Below are 27104 nucleotides of genomic sequence, written 5' to 3' on the forward strand. Positions count from 1 at the left end.
ACCACAGCCAGAGTGCTGCCTTTGTTCTTTCATGCACACTATTCTTATGCTGCTGTTTATACGGTTTAAGGTGGAAGAATGGTCAAGGTGTTCTTTGACATTTCCTTGTAATGATTATTTTAGGTGATAGAGTGGTTCCTCTGCAAATTAAACAGCTGTGATTCACATACCTCTTATTATATGGTAATGCTATAAGCTGTCCCTGCACTGTGTTCCTTGGAGTTGAGGTACAACATAATGTCTCAGTCAGAGCTGGAAGATGCTACCAGCAGAAGTCTTTCCCATTCTACTTAAGAAACCTGAAAGTAAAGCTCAAGTAAAATTTAAGTTTTGCTGGTGGATGATACTGGGAAGGCATTTTAGGTAAATTTTGCAGCTTTGTCATTGGCCTGAGGTTGGGTATTCTGAGGAGACCCAGGAGAGTCTTTGTTGCCATCTCTGTGTGTGGGAAGTTGTTTGGAACTACCTTCTAATTTTTAAATGAAATTACAGAGATTGTCAAGTCCTTGACTCAGAGCATTTGAGATGACTGAATAGAAACCAGAAGGCAAGAAGGGCTCCTTGCATTGTACATTGCTTTTAAGATGAGCTTCTGAAGTTTGCTGGGATCACTTTTCAGTGATAGTTGTCATTTCTCCTTACAAGTTTCCATAATTTCCCTTCAGTGTGTTTTGTCTGCTTGTATCTAAGGTTAGGAAGGTTAGGATGGTGCTTCAGAGTTTTTGTCTGTGAGTAGTGTACTTCTGAAGCTGTTCTGTATTTTTGCTCACTCTTGCAATTTTGTGGGATCTTGCAGGGTCTCATTTCTTGTTGGAAAATGTTGCTCAAATGAATGGCAAGTTGCTTACTGATGGGTTTTAATGAAGATTGCTGCTTTATGCTGAGACTTACTTGGAGCAACTGTACGTACTTGTAGGACCTTGGTGGGCCTTATGGTGAACCACCAGGAGTGTGATGGAAATCAGTGGTAGAACTGGCCCTTTTCTGTGTCATTCTAGTTTAGGATTCCTTCATTGCAGGGAAATTGTTGAACTGTATAAATCTAGGAAGTGTTGATTGTCCCTCTCTACTCTGCTCTTGTGGGGCCCCATCTGCAGTACTGCATCCAGGCCTGGGGCTCCCAGCAGAAGAAAGATGTGGAGCTCTTTTAGTGGGTCCAGAGGAGGGCCACTAAGATGATCAGAGGGCTGGAGCACCTCTCCTATGAGGAAAGGTTGAGGGAATTGGGATTGTTTAGCTTGGAGAAGAGAAGGCTCCAGGGAGACCTCATTGTGGTCTTTCAATACTTGAAAGGAACATAGCAACAGGAGAGGGAACGGGTGATTACAAGGTTGGATAGCGATACAACAAGGGGGAATGGTTTTAAACTGAGACAGGGGAGGTTTAAGTTAGGTGTGAGGAGGAAGTTTTTCACACAGAGGGTGGTGATGCACTGGAACAGGTTGCCCAAGGAGGTTGTGGGTGCCCCGGCCCTGGAGGCATTCAAGGCCAGGCTGGATGTGGCTCTGGGCAGCCTGCTCTGGTGGTTGGTGACCCTGCACATAGCAGGGGGGTTGAAACTGGATGATCATTGTGGTCCTTTTCAACCTAGGCCATTCTGTGATTCTGCTAAGTGTATGGGGGGTTGATTTATCTTTCAACAACAATTTTAATGTGAGATTTTTGTTGTTGTTGTTAAGACTTTACCCTTGACATTATGACGTGTATTGATGAATATTTAACTTTGAAAGCTCACTGTATGCAGAGAGGATTAGGTGACTTATCACCTGGATTCTCCTGGTTTGCAAAAGAGTAGCCCCAACAGCACCCTGAATTACAGTTGGTATCCTGAGTCCATGCAGTGGTCAGGAGCTTTTATGTTCATCCAGACGTTAGGTTACAACAGTGCAATGTTGTGAGAATGCTGAGCGTGTCTTTTGTCAGCGTGCAGATGTGTAGCAGTTGCTCACCATCTCTTCCTGTGAGAAGCAAGGTGTTGCTTTGGACTGTTGTAAGCACCTCAGAGTCTGAGCTGTCCTTCCCATGGTGTGTACAAGTAGAAGGAAAGTCAGTTATCTTGTAGGAGTTGTTCTGCTTCCCGATGCGTTTGTTTGTCATACATTTAATAGTGCTGTTCTAATTAGGACACAGAAAAACCTCCTATGTTCTTGATGATGTACTTCTCCTGAAGGCTAAGGGCCTGATATTAATTAAGTCATAGTTGCATAAATTTTATCTTTCTGGCTTTATAGTTTAGTTGCATTCTTGTGTATGGGGAAAGTAAAACAAAGTCTCCATTATAACATATGCAGGTAGTGTATGTTTGAGTTTAAGCAATAATTAACTAATGAGGTAATTCAGTGTGGAAGCAGCAAGAGGGAAACATTGCTTATGAGAATGGGGGTGAGAGGAGGGAGTTCTTGTGCTGTAATACATCTATGAAAAGCCCTACAAATACTGTAATTGGGAACGGCAAGCTAATTTGCTTTTTCATCAGTGGAAAATAGATCTGTAGTGAGATCTGCCTTTATACCGTTATGCAGACAGCTTTACTTTAGGTCTCGAATTTTCCAGTATGGGTTATTCTGTTCCTTGAAACCATAGAAGCTTACAGTCGTCTGTGACTTCTGCAAAAGTTATGGTCAGTTAAGCAGGAGGAAAATGTTTTAGTTGGAAGAATCCAGCTGAAATTTCATACTCAACACTTCTGTGTTTGTTATAGCAATAAAATGTAAGAACTTCATTCTTAGGTGCCAGGTGGGCGCTCTGTGCTGTACGTACATTCTTTGTCAGGAGGGCAAACAATTACATGAGTAAAACTGATCTAATCTGTCTGTTTTCATGTGAGGTTGAATGGCTGCCTTTAATAAATAGAATTGCACTGAATTTTTGTAATAGTCAGTATTGAGTTAGAGGCTCACTTTCTGACAGAATCTGCTTACAAAGATACTGTGTGTTTTATAAAGGCAAGCCAACGTTCTTAAAAGAAGAAATCTTTTACAATGTGCAAGTTCTTTAAGATATGGTATGTGTGAACTCCTGGTGTCTGTCACTGACCTGAGAATAAAACTTCAGTTATTACTTATAGGGTCTGCCTTACAGCGTAAGATCACATGGCAGTGCCTTCTGCCTTCAGTATTTTACTCTTATCAGTGCTGTGGTACAACTGGGTCTGTCTAATACCTGTTCAGATACAAGGCAGAGCAAGGAAAATGTGTGCATTATTTCAGATCAGTCCTTTTTACAAGGTGTGGATAGGTTACTTGGTGGTGAATGTTGAGTTCTATTGCAGATGTGATGCCCCTGCAATAACTGATGGAAATACATTAAAGAATCAGCATAACAATTTATTTCACAGGGCAAAGGTCAAGAGAGTGCTGAGTCCATATTATAAATCTAACAAAACTGAAGTGGCTGAAGGGTTCTCTGAAGGCTTACATGGATGAGGAATGTTCAGTTTTCTGTTACAAAACCTAAATCAGAGAGCTTCGCAGCATTGAAATCTGTTGAATTTTGGAATAATTGAGAGTAAGAACGTGAGTTCTGTTCATAAATTGTGATAAATATGCTGTTTTCCCTTTCCACCCTTCTTGCTCAGCTTCATTTTTGGAGCAAAAGTTCTAATTCATCAGTGTGGCTGAATTGCTGCACTTAACAGCGCTGACTGTGGTAATATGAGAATAATCAGTCACGACTCCATGCAGCCAGGAGAACACAGATTAACTACGACTATAGCTGTAATTTAATAACTTGTGAAATTTCTAGGTCCCTGTGTTCTTGCAGACAGTGCTTGAAAGAATTTTCAGTGTTCAGTGGAAGCAATCTGAAACTGGGTTGCTCCAGAGTGCTCCAGTAGTTCTGTGCTTCACACAAGCTGCTGCAGGTGAGGGATCCTGCAGCTCTTTGCTGCCTTCTTAGGAGTCCTGGCCTTTTCTCTTGACATCAGAGTGAAATTCTCTGTGGGTTCTTGAAACAGCCAATGTGTTTTGTGGCATCTGGACAATGAATTCAATATTTTAAGAAAGAGGTATTTTGAGCATGTAATTGTTATTCAATCGTTTTGAGTTAGCTGTTGTGACTACTGGTTAGCTAAGGCAGTGTGGCTTTTAGCTTACATTCCATGAAGTTATACTTTTTTTTTTAACCACAGGCTTAGGCTAATAGCTCTTAAATCCTGCAGTAGCTTCTATAATCGACAGCCTTAATCTCATAGTTTTTAAAGTATCACCCAGCAACTTCTGTGCAAGGGCAACAAACTCAAAATTGAGCAAAAGTCATCTTTATTCTCTAACCTGTACTGCATCTGCCTTCAAAAAAGAGCAATTCTAGATAAGGATTCACAACTGAAATTGCTTAGCTCATGGGAGGTTTCTCACATGCTGCATTGTGAGAATACTGCATACTACATTGACCTTCAGTACTAACGTGGTTTGGACAACTAATAAACTATGGGCAGGTGATCTTGTGTGGATACTCTTACTGGTGGAACAGCATCTGCCTTAGCATGGTTTTTCTATTGGCAGAGGACTGTAGAACCTGTGCACTTCTTCACTTCTTTAAGAATCCTTTCATCAGCGCTCAGTTGATGCCATAAGTAGATTGTATTCTATTGTGAGCAAGATGGAAAAGGTTGAGGCTACTTAAACTTGAGGAACTCTGAGATAAAGAGGTCTTGCTTTAATCTGTTCTAATGGGTTACATCTGCGGTGATGATGGTACAGTGTTCTCTGACTTCTCCATATTGTTTTCTCATGGCTTTTTCCATAGAATCATAGAATGGCTTGGGTTGAAAAGGATGGTTTGTATAAGAAATAGCGTTGCCAGCAGGAGCACGGAGGTGCTCGTCCCTTTGTTCTCAGCTCTGATGGGGCTGCACCTCAAGTGCTGCATTCAGTTTTGGGCCCCTCACTGCAAGAAAAACATCTAGGCCCTGAAGTGTGTCCAGATAAGGGCAACAAAGCTGTGAGGGGCTTGGGACACAGGCCTTATGGGGAGCAGCTGAGGGAACTGGAATTGTTGAGTCTGCAGAAGGGGAGGCTCAGGGGTGACCTTATTGCTCTCTACAGTTCCTGAAAGGAGGTTGTGGTGAGGTGGGGGGCTGGCTTCTTCTCCCAGTGATTGGTAACAGTGATAGGATGATAGGAGAGGGAATGACTTCAGGTTGCACCAAGGGAGGTTGAGATTGGATATTATGAAGAACAACTTCTTGGAAAGGGTGGTTGTGGCAGTGGCACAGGCTGCCCAGGGAGGCGGAGGAGTCACTGTCCCTGGAGGTGTTTAAGAAGCACGGAAATGTGGCACTGAGGGACGTGGTCAGTGGGGGAATAGTAGAATAGTAGGGGGAGGTGGATGGTTGTGCAAGATGATCTTGGAGATTCCCCCCCCCCCCCCCCCCCCCCCCAGTTGTTCTAAGTTCATCTTGTATCTCTCTTTTTTTTTTTTTTTTTTTTTAACAGTCCTAAAAGAAGATGGTGTAGCTCCTGTTTCTTCTACCAGTGCAGAAAGTTAGCCCAGTCAAATGATTCCATTCCTTTAATAATGATCAGTAAATGAGTAATCTGTTAAGTTTTGTTGTCTTAGCATTTTGGTTGTGGAATTTTGATGGAACAAGACAAAAACTGTCATTGCTGTTCCAGCCCTGAAATTCCCAGCCATTTGTGAAGGTTGTGAAAAGAACTTTTTGCTGTAGCATGCACAGCAGTAACAACTGCTCTGTGTTGCACAACATAAATTGTTTTCTTTAATATAGGAGAAGTGAGGAGTAAAGAAGGAAAGTTGTGTGGTGGTGGTGGTTTATTTTTACCTTTGAAAACATCACATGATAATTCTGGAGAATGTTTACATTGAAAAACAGCTAATTCACCTTTGGCTGTCTGAGATGAGACAAGCAGTGCTGTGTTTAAGAACCCTCTTGACTGAGACAAGACAGGAGGGGCAGTGGCCAACTGTAGGGAGCTGCCAGCTGTCTCAAACAAGTGCGGACAGGAGTGAAGGAGAAGGAAGTATGGAGAAGCTAAAATGTAGGAGTTAACCATGGACTGAGACACTATAGAAAGGGCTAACATGAACTTATGTGACCAGGTTTGCTGGTACCCTGATGTAGGATATATGGGGGGTAGCAAGGCCTGTTGGTGTGTGAAACCTGTATGAAAGCTGGCATTCCTCAAGTACCAATACAGTGATACAGCACTGCAGTTTCTACTGCTTCTCTGGGTTTTGATTCAGTTTTGGCTTCTTGGAACAATTTTGTGTTTTTTAAAAAACTTCATGAATGTTTATGGGTATTTACGAAGAAGAGCTTTTCAAAAGTGGATGTTCAAGATTCATTTAATCGTATCTGTGAAAATAGCATGCTAATATTTCATAAATTCTCATAGCTCTCATCAAATAACCTTGAAATTATCTGCATCTAGATGTCACTGAACTGGTTGTCACATTTCTTTTGGCTTTCGGATTTATAAGAGACAAATTCTGATCTCAGTCTTGAGAGGTGAGCCCTATTTGTTGTGCTTGTGAAAGCGCTATGAATGACTGAGGAGGATGTCTGAGCATTCTTTTTGTCAACCATCAGTGGGTTATTGGGATCCCTGGTTGGTGTGGGTTTTTTGTTTGTGGTTCTTAATTTTGCTTTATGGGGCAAAGCAGTATATGGAAATATATGATTGCTGCAGTCTTCTGCTAACAAATAACTGGGTGGAAGGCAGGCTCAGCGTGCTCTGTCTCATGATTTGCCTACCAAACTGTAGGGACCCAAGGAGATGAGAACTGATAGATATGCACTGCAGTACCATTTGTGATATGGATGAAACTCGAGATTTTATGTGAAATTTGTATGAAAAATGGTTTTGCTGCTAATTAATCTGTGTATATCATCAAATATCTTTTCCTTTTCTCCAAGGCTTCCATTTGTTCCTGCAGTTCTATAGCACAACAGAACAGGTTCCATGATCTATAAATAAACTGCTGAGGTTGCTAGTCTCAAATACTATTCTTTAATTGGTTGTGTAACGTTTCCCTAATCACAAGAACACAAAAGTAGTTCCAAAATTGAATTTGATAATTTCAAATTTTGAAAACACAAGTTAGAAATGTTATTAAGAAATCATTTGTACAACAATGTGTTTTTTTTCTTGTAATACATTTATTTACTACCTTACTATATTATAATATATTGTTTACTATAATATTATTGGATGATCCATACTGTTGATGTAGAAACAGTGACTGATGTTAAGCCTTATTAGAAATAAATCTGGTAAATGGACAGTGAACCAGATTTTTGTTGGCAGATATATAAATCAGATTATCAGTATTCATAGAATGATAAGACAGCTTGGCCCGCCCAGCCCAACCCCTGCCGTGGGCAGGGCTGCCCCCCGCCAGCTCAGCTGCCCAGGGCCCCATCCAACCTTTTAAACTAAAATAATTCCTCCTTGTTCTGTCTCTGTGTAAAAAAGTCAGCCTCCTTCCTGTTTATAAGCTCCCTTAGAGTAGTGAGAGGCTGAGAGGCTACAGCAAGGTGTCCCTGAGCAGAACAAGCACAGCTCTCTCAGCCTTTCTTCACAAGCGAGGTGCACCAGCCCTCGGAGCATCTTTGTGGCCCTCCTCTGGACCCACCACATCAACTCTGTGTTCTTCCTATACCAGGCGCCCCAGGCCTAGACATAGTACTTCAGATGGGACCTCATGAGGGCAGAGCAGAGAGGAGCTGTCACCTCTCTCCCTGCTGGCTGCTTTTCTCCTGATGCAGCCTAGGATGCAGTTGGCCTTCTGGGCTGCAAGTGCACACTGCTGGCTCATGTCAAGCTTTTATTAATCTTGAGTTGATTAATTCAAGAAGCAAAATTTGTTAATGCTGTCCGTGGTATTGAGATGACAGCTTAGCGTCACCCAGAAATGAGTTTTGATGGCTCTGGTAAGATTGTGCTGAGTGTCCAATTAATAAAAACAGTATTGGAACCTTATACAACTCTTCAGACCGAGGAGAAAGTTTTCTTCTTCCTGTAGTGGAAAAAGGCATTCATGTGAACCTTGTCAGAGAGCTCAGTTAATAAGAAACTGTGATAAAAACTGATGCAAAAGGCAAGGGTTGGGGGGCTTTCTCTGCTGGGTACTAATGTAGAAAATGCTGCTTTCACTAATGAAACTTGTAGTCACCCTATGTAGTCCTGAGAATGTACTACTGTGTGCATGTAAGTAACTGGCAGCGTTTAACTTAAATTACATCTGCATCTATTAGAAGTCTGTATCAGTTTGCCAATCTAAGTTTTGTGGTTGTCTTAAAAAAATAAATTATACCCATGCAGTAATAAATTGCGGCACTTCAGAAGGGAGTGGTTCCTCCACCCTGTAAGTGTGATCTGAAATGCTTCCCTTGGATAATTTAATTGCATTTACTTCAGTAGCCAGAGTATGCGTGTATGGAAGATTTGTTATCCTCTTCCCTGCTTTTTTTTTTTTTGTGTTGAGCTCTTGTTTTGTTCCCATTCTCCTTGATTTTAGTCTCTTCTGGTGCACCAGCAGCAACTCATCTGCTTCTGACTGCAGGTCTTTTTCCTTCATGAGATTTGGCAGAAGCTGATGTAGCCATGATGCTGTACCAACTGTTCTCTTGATTTGACCTCTTTTGATGCATCTCTCTAACAATCTTCTTCAGAAGCATTGTTATGCAGGAAGGAAATGCAGTGGGTAACTCATACTCCCTGATGTCGTTTTAAGGCAGTATAGAAGACAGTTTCAGGAATTTAAAAAGCAACCCCCCTGAAACAAACACATTCTATTTCAACCTGTGTGCAGAGATGTGTGTTTTTTTAAAGTCCACTTGCTACTATGTTTGTGATTTGCAGGCCTCGTGATCATGCTGAAGGCACTTTTATTTTAAAGATCAAAGCATATCTAGAGGAGAGCCACAAAGATGATCAGGGGCCGGAGCACACCCCTGTGAACACAGGCTGAGGGAGCTGGGCTTGTTCAGCCTGGACAAAAGAAGGCTGCAGGGTGACCTCATTGCAGCCTTTCAGTACCTAAAGGAAGCCTACAAAGAGGAGAGGAATCAACTCTTTGAAAGGGTAGATAACAGCAGGATGAGGGGAAATGGTTTTAACTTGGGGGAGGGAAGATTTAGGTTGGATGTCAGGGGGAAGTTCTTTACAGAGGGAGTGGAGAGGTGCTGGAACAGGCTGCCCAGAGAGGTTGTGGATGCCCCGTCCCTGGAGGTGTTCAAGGCCAGATTGGATGGGCCCTGGGCAGCCTGGTCTAGCATTAAATGTGGAGGTTGGTGGCCCTGCATGTGGCAGGGGGGTTGGAGATTCATGATCCTTGAGGTCCATTCCAATCCTGGCCATTCTGTAACTCTGTAAAGCATTCTCTTTGTATCTTAGTGACAAATAAAACTCATGCTGTAGGAGGAAGGGAGCCACCGGTTCCAAACTGCACATTTTGCAGAGTCTGTTCATTTTCCTTTGTCTCAGATCTCTGCTGTTAATGGAACAAAGCCTTCATGGGTATTATGCTTGTCAATGTAAGATTTGTGGATGTGGTGAATGGATATGGTAACACTACTGATAGCCTGTGACATGTTGTATACTGCTCTGCAGATGAAATAAAAGCTTCATTACTTTAGAATACGTGTTAAGATGTATGGAAGTTTCTAACAGTGTTTATAAAAAAAAAAAAAAAGATATTTCTTTGCCAAAAACATGAAAGAAGGCACTGAAAGTTGTAGTCTTACCAGTTCTGTGCATTTGTTTTTGAAGTAAGTGGAATGGTCTGTAGCTACTGTCTGTAATCAAGGTTTGATATGCTTTCCCCTCAAGACTCAGTTTTTAAATTGTTAAATTCTGCCAAATGTGTTTGGCTGACTTCTTTGGTTTTCCCTTCCACCCCCCTGGATGACTGCCCCAGCCTGATTATTTTATGACATTGAATGTGGTTTAGTTCTGGCTCCTTTATTTTATTCAAGCCAAAGCAGTGAGCTGAGAAAGAAGCTGCTTCATGAGAAAAAAATTAACAAGTTTCTTTTAAATACTTTTAGTGCTTTTACAGTATTTACTGTGGAATGGAAGGATCACCTCGTGATTCTGCACTTATTCATTTTCACAAATATAGTTAAAAATCTGACCAAGTTTCATATATTCTTCGTAAGAAAAAAAAATAATATAAAACACCTGTCAGTTTGGATGTGCTTATTGCTGCTGGGAATTCAGCAGTTGTCTGAATCCAGGGAAGAAAAAAGCCAGAGGAGAGTAGAATACTGCTGTAACGTGATTTGGAGATGGCTCAAGGTGTAGGATGACTGTGTGAGGATGGTAGGAGAAGAAATTTGATGACAAAAAAGTAGACAGATTGTTGGGAACAGTATAGAAGAGAAGAAAGTTGGGAGAAAAGGGTAGTCATTGGAGTCTGGAATGACAGATTTAGAAGGGAAGCTGTTCAGACTCCCCCAGCTATGAAGTTCAGCCAGCGCCAAAGTCTGTTTTCTCCTTTTTTAGTGCCTTTTCTTTGCAGGACTTCTGGATGGCTGAGGCTGCCAGGCACCTCTGTGTCCATTAGGTCAGCACACCCAGAGAGTACGGTGCCGGGCCACATCCAAGCAGCTATTGGACATCTCCAGAGAGGAGACTCCGCAGCCTCTGGACAACCTGGGCCAATGTTCTGTCATCCTCACAAAGTGCTGCCTGGTGTTCAGAGGGAGTCTCCTTCTGTTCCAGTTCGCACAGTTGGCTTTTGTCCTGGTACAGAGCACCACTGACAAGCTTCTTGTTAGAGCTCGCTTTTCAGTGGGAGCAATAGTTACATGAATGGTGAGGATGTCTGGTGCAATCTGAGATTTTGACTTGCCTTTGAACTGTATATGCAGGCATGATGCAAAATGGTTAGATCTGCTGTTCGAGTTTGTGCCACAATCTGTGGAACCTATGTGGAAGTATGCGTATAGTTTGTATAAGAATTGGTGTTGCCAGCAGGAGCACGGAGGTGCTTGTCCCTTTGTACTCAGCTCTGATGGGGCTGCACCTCAAGTGCTGTGTTCAGTATTGGGCTCCTCACTGCAAGAAAGATGTTGAGACGCTGGAACGTGTCCAGAGAAGGGCACTGAAGCTGTGAGGGATCTGAAGCACAAGTCCTATGGGGTACAGATGAGGGAACTGGGATTGTTTGTCTGGAGAAAAGGAGGCTCAGGGGAGACCTTACTGCTCTCTACAACTGCCTGAAGGGAGGTTGTGGTGAGGTGGAGGTTGGCCTTTTCTCCCAAGTAACAGCATAGGATGAGAGGGAATGACTTCAGATTGCACTGAGGGAGAATCTATCTGAGTATTGGGAAAAACAACTTCTTGGAAAGAGTGGTGATGCAGTGGCACTGGAACAGGCTGCCCATTGGGGTGGTGGAGTCCCTGGAGGTGTTCAAGAAGTGTTTAGATGTACTGAGGGACATGATCTAGTGGGGAAGTAGAGGGAGGTGGATGTTTGGACAAGATTCTCTTGGAGGTCTTTTCCAACCTTGGGGGTTCTATGATATGGATAGATAAACTGCTTATATACTTACAAGAGTAGGAAAATGGAGTATTTATTTGAGGGGGAAAAACTAAAAAGGTGTTTGTAGTCTTTTTTTTATCTGCAGTTGTCTTTATTTGCTTTTCAGTAATGGTATTGTCATAGACCTGACCTCAACAGTAATTAATAAAAATGAAATATTGAATAACTACTTGTTGTGCAGAGTGAAGAAAATAGTAAAGACAGGGTATTGATGGTATATTCAAACACTGTCTGGAAATTGAAGTTCTTCACTTTCTTATGGACTCAATGTCTGGATGGCTGTGTACTGTCAGCACTTGGTGCAGTTCCAGAAACTTTCTAGCTGTGGAACTGGCTTATTTGTGATGTTTGTTCACTAGAGAAGATGGATAACTAATGGGCGGTGAATACAATCCAGTTTTTCTTAGCTGATTTTCAGGAAATTTGGCTCCCCTTTAATAGCTTGTTTGTATTATTATTAGTGTTATTTTTAATTGTGCATTGGTGGGAGTCACAATGCAGCTTCTTGAGTGACTCACCATGGATGCTGAAAAGATAAGCTTCCACTTTTTGACTTCTGTAGGCTTTTTAAGAAAACAAAGTGTACCTATTTCCTCTGGGTGAATCACAGTGCTTCAGTGTATTTATATCCTCAAGCAAGCTTTTAATGTTGAACTTAAGAATATTCTGCCTCCTGTACAAGAGAAGTGTCCTCCCTTATGTGAGGAAGGGAAGAGTGGATACAGACTCTTCACAATAGATCCATTTTAGACATCTATTCTTGTATAGATTTTCTGGCGTGCTGATTAATTGTTAGGCTTCTTGTTGCTTGCTCCAGTTACCTTATCACTGTACCTGAATGATCTATGTTTGGTATCTGTAGGCGTTCAATTAAACAGTGTGATTCACCCAGCTTTAAGTATGTGCCATGGCCAGCACATGCGTTGTAGCTCAGCTACTGCTTTTCAGAAGTACTTATGACTTTCTTGGTCTTTGTTCAAGCTAATCGATATTGTATGGTCACACAAACATTCAGTTCTTAATTATTTTCTTTTTAATGGCAAAGTAGTATTGTTCTTACTGTTTCAGTTGTCATGGTACTGCTCCATATAGCCTTGTAAAACCTTGGAGTTACTTCCATTAGTTGCAGAGTTAGAAAAGTTGAGTAAAAATTGGTGGTGTTGAAATACTAAATGCTAATGCAGCTCAGATTAAGGGAATGTGTGAGAATACCCTTGTGTTCTGGGTATCTTGATCTGTGAGTTGTCATTGGTGACGTGAGGGTGAGACTGTCGTCTGTCACTAGAAAGTGGTGGCAGAGTTCCCTGAGTCTTTGGTCTGTCTGAATGAGAGTCACTGTGGGAAAGAGCATTATTAATCTGGCACTGTGGGATCCAGATGGCGAAGCTATTCCTGAATATTTCCTTGACCTTCTGTGGCGGTAGCCTAAAGGGGAGGAATACTTCATTAGGGGAGAGGGAGAGCCTGTTGTTTGACTTCACTGTGTAAGATCACATGGATTACAAAAATAAAAATACAGGAACTTGGAGCCCCTATAGTAGCTTTATTGCAAAACCAATCAAATCTTGCTGGCGGTGTTCACTCCTCATAGTCATCGCTTCAGCTGCTGAGGAAGTTAGTTGGGAGCACATTTCTTAGTTTTCTTTTTAAGTAGACCAAATGTTTTTACCTTAAATGGTTTTCCTGGTGTGAACGATGTGAAAATAGTAATAGCAGTTATTTCTCTTGGACCTGGAGAAACCACGGGCTTTAAAAACTTGACTGCAGAATTGCCAGTAGTCCTTCCCTGTTGTGGCTTATTCAGACAGATCGAGCTGAGCCATCTGTGGAAAGCTTGCTAGCAATGTGAGGGACTTCCTCAGGTATTCTCATCAGTCTCATTTGGTCAGCTATGATTACTCAACTTGTCTAGGTGCTAGCATCTCCTTCTGTTTAGGTATGGAACTCACTTAAACAGGAGAAACCGAGTAAGCATAGAGTTTTTAAAACAATGCTTTGGAGGATTGTCAAGGGCCTTTCCTTCCTGCATTCTGGTTTGCAGGCTTGGAAGGTTTCCTGCTCTATCAGTGAATTCTTACCCAAGAGCAAAAAGGAAGCTGAGCAGCCAGTAGGACACCGGAGGAAATAAATGGGATTCCATTTGACTCCTCTGCAGAGAAAGAAACCTTTATTTGCCACTAGAGATATTTGGAGAGTAATTGGATGCCCTTTGAGAATCCTTTAAAAGGAGGAGATGGAATGAAACTTAGCAGTAGTTTGTTAGACTTCAGTTTACTTACCGTAGGCATTCTGTAATAAGCCTGTGTTATACTGGGAGACCGCTCCAGTGATTAAAAAAGAGGCACGCAAAACCCAAACTAGCAAAAACCCACAAACTTTGGTGTGTGCATTACGGTCTCCCTTGAGACTTAAATAATTTGCCTGTTTCTGCTTGCCCTCTTAAATTTGTTGATGCATTTTGGGTTTTTTGTGTGGATTTTTTTTGTTGTTGCTTTTGTTACGCATTTAGCACTAAAAGGTGCCACAGGGTTGTTGTTCTGCTTGAGACAGTGCAGTCACAGCACCTTGTGATTGGGTTGTTCCAGCTTGTCTTGCTTGACAGAAGTACTCTGCAGTCCTGATCGTGAGCAAAGCTCTGAGCAGCCTGGTTAAATGTCTTTGTCGTACTTGGAGCAAAAGGGAACCAAGTATCTCCTTAGGCCCCTTGCAACCTGGGTCATTCAGTGAGCCCAGTCTTCATAGCTCTGTGGCTCGTTTCTAGAAACTGGTTTGTTTTCCCAGTTGTTAGTATGTTGGTTGTTAGTATGTCATTCACATGCTCTCAAAGACAAATGGTTCTGTACTTTTTCTTTGGTTATTATTCCAATAACAGTGTATGCTATACCACGGGTATGTATGTAAACACATGATGTATATGTGAGACAAGTGGTGTTTCTATGTAGAGCTCCTTGCTTTTTTGCTTCTACTGTCTGACAGTAGACTCTTGGTGGTGTCAAGAGTTCATTTCGTGGAAGTTGATACTTGCAGCTTCAGTTATAGGCGGTGAGGAAATTGGTGAGTGCTTCTACCATGAATTAAATTATATGCTATAAACAGGATAATTTTGAATTAAGGTTGTATGTTTGGGTGTAGCTGGCTTACAATCCAAGGCCAAAAAAATTGAGTGTTGAGAAGTACTCTGTTCCAAGTTACTCATTGAAAGAAAAGCTCTGCGTAGGTGTAGCTCTGCTAAAGGTTTGGCTTCCAGAAAACTTTGATTCCTTCCTTCCAGATGTAAAAATTCATAGCTGTCCCATTTTCAGGTCAGGCTCCCTGTTGGAGCTCTGCTGTGTGTCTCTCTGGTGTGATCTCACTGTTGGTTTACCTTGTCTTGTGTCTACATACACACAGAACCAGAAAGGCGTTCCTGGTTCACTGTTGGGGAGAATGCTTGTTGTAGTGCTACTGCAATGCTGATTGCTATCATGTGATGACATGATTAGATTGTGCAGTGTCTTGAAAGCTCAGGCTCTTGCTGGAATTTTGCCTGCTGTCATCTGTGCCAAGGCTGGATGCAGATATTCTCCACGCTGCATCTGTGCAGGGCAGTGGTGTGGTGCTTATACCTGTGAGCTGAAAAGGGCTATGTTAATATTCATGTGAAGGAAAAAAGATGGCCTTTTCTGAGCAGTGCCTAGGTACTGTCTAGCTTTGCAAAACACACACACACACAAAAAAGTTGCAATTGTATGGTACCCTTGAGCAAGGCTTCTGAAGCTGTTTCTCCACATGGTAACAGATCTTTTTGATAAGGAGGTTAGATCTCCAGTAGGAGCTTGGCACTGAAACCCTGGGGAAAGGCAGTGGAGAGGACTGGAGCCTTGTGCCTTTATTTCCTGTTGCTTTGAGTTTTCTCTCAAAGTTAATTGGTTGTTTTAATTGAGGCTTGTCAAGGCTCTGCCTTCATTTCTGTGGGGTGTTTGGTAGTTGCTCAAGTCTCCAGTGACACGGCTGTGCTTGTTCTTCCCTTCTCAGCAGTCTGGTGACTTATGCAGCTTGTATTGCACGCTTCACAGGAAGGTACTTTCTGAGAATGAAATGCATTTATTATGCCTCCAAATGATGGGTTAAATCCAAAAGAAAAACAGGTCATGTTGAGAGCTTTTATTGTGAGTGAGGAGTAAAGGTGCCTGGAGATGAGCATGACCTGGGGTGTGTGGCTGGGGGGTCCTGTTCATGGCAGCGAGGAGCCCACTGTAGAGTGTAGGAAATGCTGGAGCTGTGTGCCTGGAAGTGAAAGGGCTCACCACTGGCTGCTGCTGTGCCTGTGGTGCCTTTGGTTTATGGGCTTCTCCTACATAGTTTACATAATCTTCCTGGAAAGTGTTTTCAGTACTGGGCAGAATTGACTTTTAGTAGGAGATTGTCCTTCTTCAGACCAAATATTATATAAATGTTTTTGGGGGAAGATCTTCATTTTAGTTTAGTGTAAATGAAAATGATCAGCGTTTATATGTGAGAAGCATGTTTTCCTTTCCAAATTCAAACTGACGTGCTCTGTTTTCAAAACTATCAAATAGTTTACATAACTAGGCTGGATACATTTAAATCGGGCAAAGAGCTGCCAAAAGGGCATCAATTAAATTAGCTCAGGGATTTTGTAGGAATTACATTGGCTTAATGGGCACTTGACAGTATCTTTTCTAATAACTAAAATAGTCTTTCTATTATATTTAAAATTTGTCTCAAATTCTGGAAGTTTGCAAGTTTGCTGCTGTAATTGAATGCCTGAGACAGAATCATGTACTACTGCTCTTTTAAAAATGTTCTTAGTAGATATTATTTCAGTATGTTTGAGGAAGGAAAGAAAAATTTCTGAACAATTGCCTGCATGTAATGTGTTTGGGGAGGGGATTTCCTTTGTCTTCTACAGAAGGAAAAGATGCAAACTGTTTTTGATGGCACAGCACGTGTAGAAAGTGATGAGTGAAGCAGAGAAATACTTCCCAAATGCTTCTGGAATTGAGCATTTCAAGGTCCCATTGCTTTGGGATTTGGGTACAAATACTTGTCTTCCTCATAATGATATTTCATATTTCGCATTACTAATGAAACTGCTTACTGAATGTGACTTAACATATCCTTACGTAAAAGGATGCTTCTTTCCATAGACTTGCAATACTTGCTTTAGTCTGCAGTGTACTGTGAATCTTGGATTAAATGCTTTGCTAACCTTTTTCTTGTGTGATGTATGTGTTAATGTATGCTATGGGAATCTTTCAGAGTGCTGAAACAAACCATGGCTCGTGCTCTGTTTCTAGCAGTACTTATCTGCTGCTCGCTTTTGGGCTGAGTTAGAAATAAGCTCCTTGCATTTTACCTCCACTGGAGCTAAGGGTACAAAGTTATTTTATTTACGTTCTTACTTGGCAAAGAAACAAGCCTCTAATAGTTGGAAAGTGTGCTGACGGATTTCTGACCTCTGCCTTCCTTCTCATTAATAGAGTTTCAAGAACTAGATTATATTTCTGGAATGAATTAAGATCTTATTATTGGAGTAGATTCAAGTACTATAAGGAGAAGTTCTTGTAAGGGAAGAACAAGACAGGAGAAGGCTTGCTTTTACATAAGGAAAGAAAAAATGCCGATACCTCCTCCTCACACCCCCAAGCAAGATGAGAGCAGTATTAGATTTTGCATCTGAAAAGTCAGTTTTTAATTGCAAATTAATTAAAATGGCAAGGTAGTCTGCTTTCACATCTCAAGGCAATAATGACAGACTTCGTATTTTGAGAAATTGCCTCTTACAGCTCTAGAGATGCATGACTTTTCTTTAGTCTTCATTAAAGTGAATATTGTTCTCAGATAAGTTGTACGCATCTTCTACCTGCTACTCCGGTTCTAGCAGACAGTGGTATGACCACATACCTCTCCTGCCCTCATGCGGGTGTATTTCCTTTGTTGCTTTGTTGGCTGAAGGTATAGGTTTTAAACACTTGAGTTCCTTCAGTCTGAGCACTGCTTTGTTTTACCAGGGCTTGTATGTACAGCTCTCAAGAGTAGTTGTATCAGTCCTCCAGTTGTCTCTGCGCTTTTGCTTTGATGTGTTTTCTGCAATGAACATGTAACATGTACTCTGACCTTTTATATCAGGTGCTCTAGCCATGGAGAAGTTCGTCAGATCCTTTCTCCTTTCAGCTTCGTATGAACTGAATGTTGGAACAACTTGGGATCTGACTAAAACCATTAAAAATAGAACAAGGTTTTGTTATTTGAGGAGGCTTAGGTGTTCATTCCCAGAAGGTGGAGGGAATAAAGGAGTCCAATTTATTCACACTAATTTCCAAGAAGAAAATAAAGATGACCGTTTAGCTGAAGGCCTGACGTTCTAACATACACGTATCACTGTGTGTGTCTGTACATGCAAAAATTAGAGGGAAAGAAAAAAAACAACCATTAACTTTGTATGTCTTTGTAGCTTCTGATGACTGTCTGCGTAAGAACTTTTGGGCATGGTTTGCATGCGGACCAGTTATGAAACCTGCTGGTTGTGTGTTTCTAGGAACAAACTGGCCAACACGTTGTTCTGTCAGGCTGAGCTAAGTGTAACCATGTTTTCAGTCAGGAAGGTTCCTTAATACAAATGTAATTCCCTGTTCTTGAGTGGTAGGGACTTGGTGTTTTTAATGATGGGTTAAAGGAAATGAAACAACGGTGTATTTGGAATGGCCGGTTGTTTGGACTGTAGGACTCGTGACGGCAAGAACTGTTACATCATAACATTTTATGGCATTCAAGGCCAGGCTGGATGTGGCTCTGGGCAGCCTGGTCTGGTGGTTGGCAACCCTGCACATAGGAGGGGCGTTGAAATTAGGTGATCCTAGTGGTCTTTTTCAACCCAGGGCATTCTGTGATGAGGATTTTCTTGCTGAATGTCTTGAGAAAGACAACGCAGTTACATACTCCTCCAATGAGAGCAGTGATGGTCTCTTCAAAAGTTAATCTATAAATTAGCTGGTCATTTTTACTCCTTTTTTTCTTCTCCTTGAATTAATGTGTTCAACCATTTCACCCTTTGTGTAGTTAAGTGTTAATTAACTGTAATTCTGTTGTGAAAGGGATGAGGGAGAAGGGTAGCACCCATCAGGTAACAGCTAACAATTTTGAGATTTTATGAAGTATAAAAAATGAATTTATATTTTACTGCATCCTGTCTTTCTGAAGGAAAAAAAAACAGATTAATATGTATCTATAAGGTGGCAATAACAAATTTTATATACAACCTGCATCACAGGCAGCTAGTTAGATTTATTCTTGTAAAACAATAAGAAAGCATGCAGGGAATATAGCCTATTTTTTACTATTATTCAGCACTAACAATGGAGAAGAGAGGGTGGCTTCTAAAGTTGGGTACTTAATGCAAATTCATTCTCTTGCATAAGCTGCAAAGCAGCAGAACATAACACTGTCATTAAAACTGACTCATAGCGTTCAACAGAAGGTGTGTTTGAAGCTTTAAAAGTGCTAAGAGAGTTGCTGTGGTCTAGTAAATATCTAGCAGTGAAAAAAATGCTTCAGCTACAGTGTGTTGCAAAACACTTGTGCAAATGCTTGAGTGTGTTTTGCCTTTTAACAAATCTGAGCATATGAGCAGGGAGATGGAGTTGTTCTAAACTGCTTACTTTGATCAGTTGGAAAATGGAGGTGAGTATAAAATGCTCAATGTTGAAATATCAGCGTTTGAAATTCTGGCTGAAGTGGAGATTCTTATATTACTTCATTGTCTTTCAGTTCTGTTCACTGGTGTGTATGTGTGGGAAAAATCTCCGGTGCATTAGAGAAGTATCTATTGAGCAGAAGGTGCTGAGCTCCATAAACTGGCGTTTGGTGGGGTCTGTGTGTTTGTTAGAGGTGCAAGTGGATGGGAATAGGAAATGAGTGTCCAACACCACAAGAGCCATAGACGTTGAACATGCATTTTGATAGGGTTGGTATGCAGTTTCAGCCACCAGGTGATACAATTCAAACAACATCACAAGACTTATTTCTGATTCTTTTGTCCAAGTAGATATCACGTCCCACAGTCTGTTTGGGCGACAGGGGAAACCAGAGGTTGCTCTTGCAATGTTAGAAAGGCACAAAGAGAATGACAGTTCTAACTGTGCCATATTACTTCTTTCCACTGTGGTGCTGTGTTTTCTCACTTGGCGGGGAGTGGTTTTTTGGTTCTGTGCATTATGTATGGGTCAGCATTCTGGCACACTGTGATTATTGCCGATAACAATTAATGAGGTACACTGATACACTACCAGTCAGTTTTAGTTTCCTGATGACCAATTTTTCAACGTATGTTATGGTGACTATAGTCCTTGGCTCTGACAGCCTGCTGCTTGCTGTACACAAGTAATAGCCGTTGTGTTGTCTTGCACCACAAAAGCTCAGCTGCAACACTCTGCATTGAGTCATATTGGGCTTTGGGAAGGTCCTCCTAATCCTCTGAGACAAACAGCATGCCTTGCACTATTTTCAACTTTGGTTTTCTTACCTTTTTTTATTTGCCCTTCCTTTCACTGAAAATAAATAACAGTGACTTTCAGAGAGTAGATTGTTGTGTCCAGATCTCTGAGATTATTTGTCTATTTCCCTTAATGTTGCAAAACTGTACAAAAGCTAGATACACAAGAAACAGAAAAGTCAGTTATGCAAATAGTGACTTTGGGTGCTGAAAGTCTACTTTTTCTTATAGGATGATCATGCAAATCTCATTATGAACTCTCTGGTCACACCTGAAGCATCTTTTCCTTAGATTGATTTGTTTGTTTGTTTGTTTTTTTTCTTTCATCCAGGAACTTCCTGGTATGGCAGCCTTTTGCTGTTGCCTTCCATGACTCTCTGGAGTAGTTTCCCTTCCCTCCTTCCTTCACCCACCATTCCTGCTCTTTGCTGCAGGCATCACGTTCCCTCTTTTTTTTTTTTTTTTTTTTCCTTCCATCCTTCATCTGTAATTAAACTTGGAAGACTCAAAGACAGATGCATCAAGGATGAAAATAAGGACTATGAGCTTTTATTTTATTTTTTCTCCTTTGGTAGGCCTGCCAACTTACCGTTTAGATGCAGCTGCTCTTTTGGGTCAGCAGCATATCCACACATGTTTTTGCTGTCATGGAGATCCCCAACACGAGAAGCCATCGGCATACCAGGGAGAAGTTCCGTTGCATTGTGTGAAGCAGCCTGCTTGGGAGACAGGCCATGCACCTGCGGTTTCCTGATAATGTTTAAATTTTGTCTTCCATCAATGCTTAACCTTCTGATCTAGATGATTCTTCACTTGAAAAAGCTATTGTAACTAATCTGTAAATAGTAATCTTCCATTTTTTTTGTGGTGAAGTAGCTCAAGAGCTCATCCAGGCTGGATGTGGCTCTGGGCAGCCTGGTCTGGTGGTTGGAGACCCTGTACGTAGGAGCAGGGTTGAAACTGGATGATCATTGTGGTCCTTTTCAACCCAGGCCGTTCTGTGATTCTGTGACTTTCAGTGGAAAAATCCTGCATGTAGTTTAGAGACATTTCAGCCAGAACAGCTAGGGCTGTGCCATTCTTACATGAGGTCTGTATTATAAATACCTGACTTTTTCACAAAAACATTAGTCAAGCACAGCTTTTGAGTAATGTATTTTGCCAGTATTTTGATGCTGCTGGTTGGGTATGGAGAGTAAGTGCAAGCTACACTTGTGTTAAGGAAGTTTCTGTGAACATTCTTACCTTTTATTACGAGAGCAGTTAAAAGAATGAAAAGTTATTTCAAGTCTCAGATTACATGATAACTATTAAATGGCAGCCAATATGCTGAACTTGAAAGTTACAGAAAGGCTACTACTTGATATTATTTTTTAAGTGATTATGTAGGCTGATGTCAAAATAGTGTTGTTTATTACTTAAGAGAAGAAAAATGACCACATCCTATTTCTAGAGATGAATCAAATTGCTTCCTAATGTTTTAGAAGTTTTCCTGAGTCATCTGGTGAGAATTGCATTTACCACAAGGCTCCTATTTTCCCACAGTAGCTCTCTACATGCAAGGAACTGATATTGCAGTGTGGTTTCAAAGATGGTGTTCTTATAACTTATTTTATAACAATACCCAGGGGCCTTCAATGTAGCCAAAAAAAAATTACATATCTGAGCTTAACATCTAATTAAAGACAAGATCCAAGAATTCATCTAAGAGCTGAAAAGAACAGGAGAGGAAAGGTGAACTTTCTAATGCAAAAGCTTGTAATCGCATTTTCATAATAGGGGTTTTGGAGTGCTTTAAGTTTGAGAAATAAAATAATAATCAAAATCTTTCTTGTGCTGGTGTAGGATTAGAGGTATTGAGATTAGAAAGGGCAAGCAATTTTTCTCCTGTAGCTCAAATACCCAGGAGGCATATGCATGAAGTATTCTGTGAATTTGTATGATTTTCTTAAGGGAGCCAGTCCCTCCAGCACTCCAAGCTTGGTTGCTGGGTTTGCATTCAGCTTTGATGAGGTCCATCTCAAACTCTAAGTCACCCAGGACAGCAGTCAGTCAGCCTTTGTAATTGTACTGAGTGCTGAGGTCCTAGTTCCTCAGTTGCCTTTCATCTTTACTCAATGCAGTTCTTCTGCTCGCTTCCTCTTAGGAGGACTAACTTGTGTGTGTACATTGTCATGTGTGTACATGTGTCTTCATTACTCTCCATTAACTAATGGATAGTTATAGCAGGTAAGAGCAGTGGAGATCTTTGAATTTGATTTTTGTCTGCAAGTTAATTACAGAACCAGTAATGTGGGACTAGATGATCTCAGAGATCTTTTCTAACCACCAGCCCATCACTCCGTGCCCACTGACCACATCCCTCAGTGCCACATCCATGCATTTTTTGGACACCTCCAAGGACAGTGACTCCACCACCTCTGTTGGCAGCCCATGGCAATATTACAGTTTTCAATGCTTTTGTCTACCCTATTTCCAAGCTGCTTTTTGCTGCTTTTTAGATGAGATCACATAATTTAGCTTGGTTTTGGATCTGTATTTCTGTTCCACTGGAAAGCCGTTTGTACTTTTTTGCAAACTGACTTGGTCACCATCTGTTTTCTGGGCAGCTGTCAGTAATATTGTGGAGCAGAACAAAATCCCCTGACCCTGAGTGTGTTTGGTGTGGCTCAGCATGAAGGCATCTCTCAGAATGGCCCTCTGGGCTGTTTGGCACTGTACATTTTCTGCAGTAGATGTGTGCTGGATGCTTATTTGAGTTTTCAGTTTGATGAAACTCGATGTCCTAGCTAGAACTGCCCTTTGTATCTGGTGCATTTCTGCTTCTTTGACATCCTTCAGAAGCTGTATTCCAGAAGAGCCGAAGTTTTTATCTTCCTGAAAGAAGCTTATGAGAGGAATTTGGAGCGTTCTACTTTGTCTGGAGTACAGAGGTTTTTTTTTTTCTTCTTCATTTTCTGCAGTTACTCTGGTCATAAGGTCTTAATGCAGTCTGAACCACTTTGTAAAGCTTTCTTGACTTGGGTTTCACTTAATTGATTTATTCAGCTGCGTATACTTAACAGGCACTTATTTTCCAACTCAGAGTGGCACATGACTCATTCTTCTTTTGGAAGTGTGGTCTATGCTGTGAGAACAGACATCGTAATAGAAATTCTCTCATGTTAAAACTAACAATAAAATCTTGCCCATATTGTACTCTTCTCTCTGAAATCTGCAGATTTGGAGCAAATGTATTGTAATGGCCTTTCAAATGTACTGAATTAGCAGCAATATCTTTAAATTCAGTGCAGTTTCTGACAAACGTTTCTGTTGTTGGTTGAGATTTTTCCGCTTTGAAACAAATCATTTCAGGTTGATACAGTCAGAAATTTCTTCTTGGAGGAGTGAGGAAAAAAAAAAACAGCAACAAAAAACCAACCAATGATACAAACCACCACCAGCAAACACTTTATAGTTTCCCCACTGCTAGCTTAACCCATTACAATGACTTTTCTAAAAAAGAATTCATAGTGAAAAGCCTTTGAGTTGTTTCATGCATGTGTGCCTAGGTGCTAATGTGACTTTATTAACAGTGTGACCTGAATGTAGGTGCTAGACACTTAATCATTGTGTGGCTTCCTTTTGTTCCCTCTTGAAAACTTCTGATGGCATTCTTTGCATGGTTAGTATTGTAAAAGTTGGATCAGTATTATTTAAATAAAATGCCTCCGACTTGCCTGGAAAACACATTAAGAAGAAATGATGAATGATTTTGCAGTAGTTACAGGGTAATTCAGTTCTTTAGCCTATATGGTTTTTTCTTATTAATTCAAAATGGAAATTCTGGGGGGCTTCCCCCCTCATTCCTTTCTTTGTTCCATATGCTTGGCATCCCTTTTTCAATGAAAAAATGACTTCTTAAGGTTTTTCTTCTTACTTTAGATAGTGAACCAGTAATTTGTGTTTAATGATATATTTTGAAACTTACAAGGAGGTATAGTCATGGTGGTTATTTTGATCTGCATCAGAAAACCCACAGAATTTAGTTTCAGCACCCATTTGGTATTTGTAAGTGTTTTTACATCTACCTTTACTTTTCTGTTCTCTTAGGAAAAAAATCCATCGCAGCCCAAACCATTACAGAGGGAAACATCTCATTTTTGAGTGTGAGCAGGAGTTATTTGGAGAACAATGAAGACAAAACTTCAGGCTATTAGGAGCTGTTAGGAGGAGGAATTTGGTAAGGTTGAAAGAATTTCAGTTTTGTCATGTTAGGAGGCTGCCACTTTAAATCACTGGCATGCTCTGCGTGTGCATGTAGGAGATCTGGTGGCTGATTCAGTCAGCAGTAAGTTGGGGGGATGTAATTGGAGTGGCCTGGTCTTTTACATCTGGTGTTTCTGTCTAATGACAGCATGGTGCTGTAGTACTGCTGGTGCAGGATTGGTGATTGCTGCCATCAGAGAGAGGAACCTGTAGGGCACTGCACTTCTTACCAGTAGGCTATCAGGGAATCGAGGGACCAGGCAGTGTGGTGGAAGAGCTCAGGGCCCTTTCCTCCCACAGATATGCTGCTGAACTCAAACTTTAGATCAGTTCTTCAGTGGAATGGCTGCTCAGTGCTTCTAACATGTTTCCTTAAAGGTAATATATTGTACTTGGGGAGGAGCTCACTTTGCTCAAGATTTTGTCTGAAGGTGCTCAATTTTTTTTATGCTTGTAAAGGAGTGAGGCTTTTACACTCAGTACTTGTTTCTTTTTTTTTTTTTCCTAAACGTGAGCTTCAAATGCAAATATAGGAATAGAGTCAGAAAGTGAGTCCTAAGAAGTAGCGCTTCAAAAATAGTAGCTTTTCTGGGTAATTATAAAAGATGGAAAAAGTGATGCCAGTAATATTGTTTTATAGCCTGGGGATTTGAAGTCCATGGCAGATCATCAAAGATATTACAGAGCTGAGTAGTGAGGAACGTGATGAATGAGTGTAGAATATTACTGGAGACTGGAGTGCTGAGAGGAGGAAAGATGAAAATATAAGACCCAGCTTTGAATGAGACCACTTACAAATACTGTGCTAGATTAAGAAGCTTTAACTTCTTCCAAAGAAGCATATTCTGAGATCTTTGTTAAATACGTTTATTGTCCCTACCTCCCCATGCTCCCTGCCTAAATGTTGCATGTTTCTGTTTGAAGTGAATGCTTACATGTTGGACATCTTGTGCCAAATGGAACAGCGAAGACTTCAGCTGCAGCAGCTTCTGTTGAGCATTACCACCTGAACACAGGTCTTTCCTATTCAGAGATGGTACAGATAGAGTGAAAAGTGCCCAGTATGTGTAAGGACAGGTAACAAAACATGTAAAAAGTTGTCACACCCGCAGCATACGTCTTTGTTAGACTTCTTCCCCACTCGTAAGAGTCCTAAAGTGGAAGCAAATCCTTTCCTATGCTTCTGTTACAATTCTTGGGATCTGCTGTTCAGATCAATACTCTTACAATTGCTCTGTTTGTCACTGTAGTCCTAGAAGCATTCTGTGAAGAACCCACTGTTTTCAAGTTAGCCATAGAAGTGTGTAAATCTTGCATTTTTAACTCAGAATTGAATTCTACTCGTACTCAGGATGAGCTGAGCTAGTATTTGGATCTGTACTTGCATACAGAAGGAAGAACAAGATGAAACAGTTGTCAGAATTGGTATTCTATGGTCTCTAACCCATTTTCTTTTAGGAAGTTAACCAACTCTTCAATAGCCTGGAGCAGATTCAACCTCTTTTCCAGTTTAGCGCTTTCTATAGGATGGTAACTGTGACCAGGTTCCCACTATTTATCTTCACCAAATTTCTGCCTTAGAATCATAGAATGGTTTGAGTTGGAAGGCCATCTAGTCCAAACCCCCTACAATGAACAGGGACATCTACATGGGTGCTCAGAGCCCCATACTGCTCGAACTTGAGTGTCTCCAGGGATGGGGCACCCACAGCCTCTCTGGGCAATCTGTGCCAGTGCTTCACCACTGTTACTATTTAACAATAACAACAACAACAAAAAAAAAACAACACCAAGAAACTTCTTCCTTATCTCCAATCTAAATCTCTTCTCCTGTAAGTGGAACTGTTTCTCCTTGTCTTGTCACAACAGATCCTCCTGAATAGTCTGTCTCCTTTCTTAGAGACCCCTTTTAGACACTGAAAAGGCTCCCTGGAGCCTTCACTTCTCCAGGCTGAGCAGCCCCAGCTCTCTCAGCCTGTTCTTATAAGGAAGGTATTCCATCCTTTGGATCATTTTTGTGGCCCTCCCCTGGACACATTCCAACAGGTCTTTGTCTGTCCTATACTGAGGACCCTACATCTGGATGCACTACACCAGGTGAGGTCTCAGCAGTGTAGAGTAGAGGGATCACTTCCCTCGCCCTGCTGGGGTGGCCACACTTCTTTTGATTCACTCTAGAATACAGTTGGCTTTCTGGGCTGTGAGGGCACACTGCCAACTTGTATCCAGATTGCCCTCCTCCAGTTTCCCCCAGGTCTGTTTAGACAGTGCTGTGCTCAATCCTATTGTCCTGCAGCTTGCATTGATAGTTGGGGTTGCTGCAACCCAGGTGCAAGACCTTTCACTTGGCTGTGTTTAACCTCATGAGGTTCACCTGGGCCCACTGCTTCAGCCTGTCTAGGTATATCTGGATGACATCCCATCCCTCAGGTGTGTTGACTGCACCCCACAGCTTGGTGCCCTCAGCAAACTTGCTGAGGGTACACTCAACCCCACTGGCAGTGTTACTGGTGAGGATGTTAAAGAGCAGTGGTCCCAGTACTGATCCCTGAGGGACATCACTTATCACTAATCTCCTGAACATAAAGCCATTGACCATCACGCTCTGGATACAATCTCACGAGCAGTTCCTCATCCATTGAACAGTCCACCCTTCAAATCCTTATCTTTCCAACTTGGAAAGAAGGATCTTATGGGGGACTGAGTCAAAGGCCACAGAGGTCAAGAGTTTGCCTTTCTGGCCAGTTATGTGAGGATGATTTCCATTGATGTGTTGGTAGTTTTCAGTATATCAACAACCATTTAAAACCACCACCAGTGAAGTCAAGTTCTTACAGTGGTAGCAGTGTCA

General features: G+C 41.4%; 1 protein-coding gene across 11 annotated transcripts in view; it reads left to right on the plus strand.

The window, feature by feature from the left end:
• Positions 1-27104, plus strand: part of CDKL5 (cyclin dependent kinase like 5) — a 121643-nt gene that overhangs the window by 12677 nt on the left and 81862 nt on the right. The window contains exon 1 of one of the 11 annotated variants that reach the window (XM_052673990.1): positions 15462-15570. The exons of the other annotated variants lie outside the window; for them this stretch is intronic. The gene's annotated coding sequence lies outside the window, so the exon portion shown is untranslated. Of the gene's footprint in view, positions 1-15461; positions 15571-27104 lie in introns of those variants that run through there. 11 annotated transcript variants of the gene reach the window in all.

The sequence above is a fragment of the Tympanuchus pallidicinctus genome, unplaced genomic scaffold (genome assembly GCF_026119805.1).
Source record: "Tympanuchus pallidicinctus isolate F22 unplaced genomic scaffold, pur_lepc_1.0 scaffold14, whole genome shotgun sequence".
NCBI lineage: Eukaryota > Metazoa > Chordata > Aves > Galliformes > Phasianidae > Tympanuchus > Tympanuchus pallidicinctus.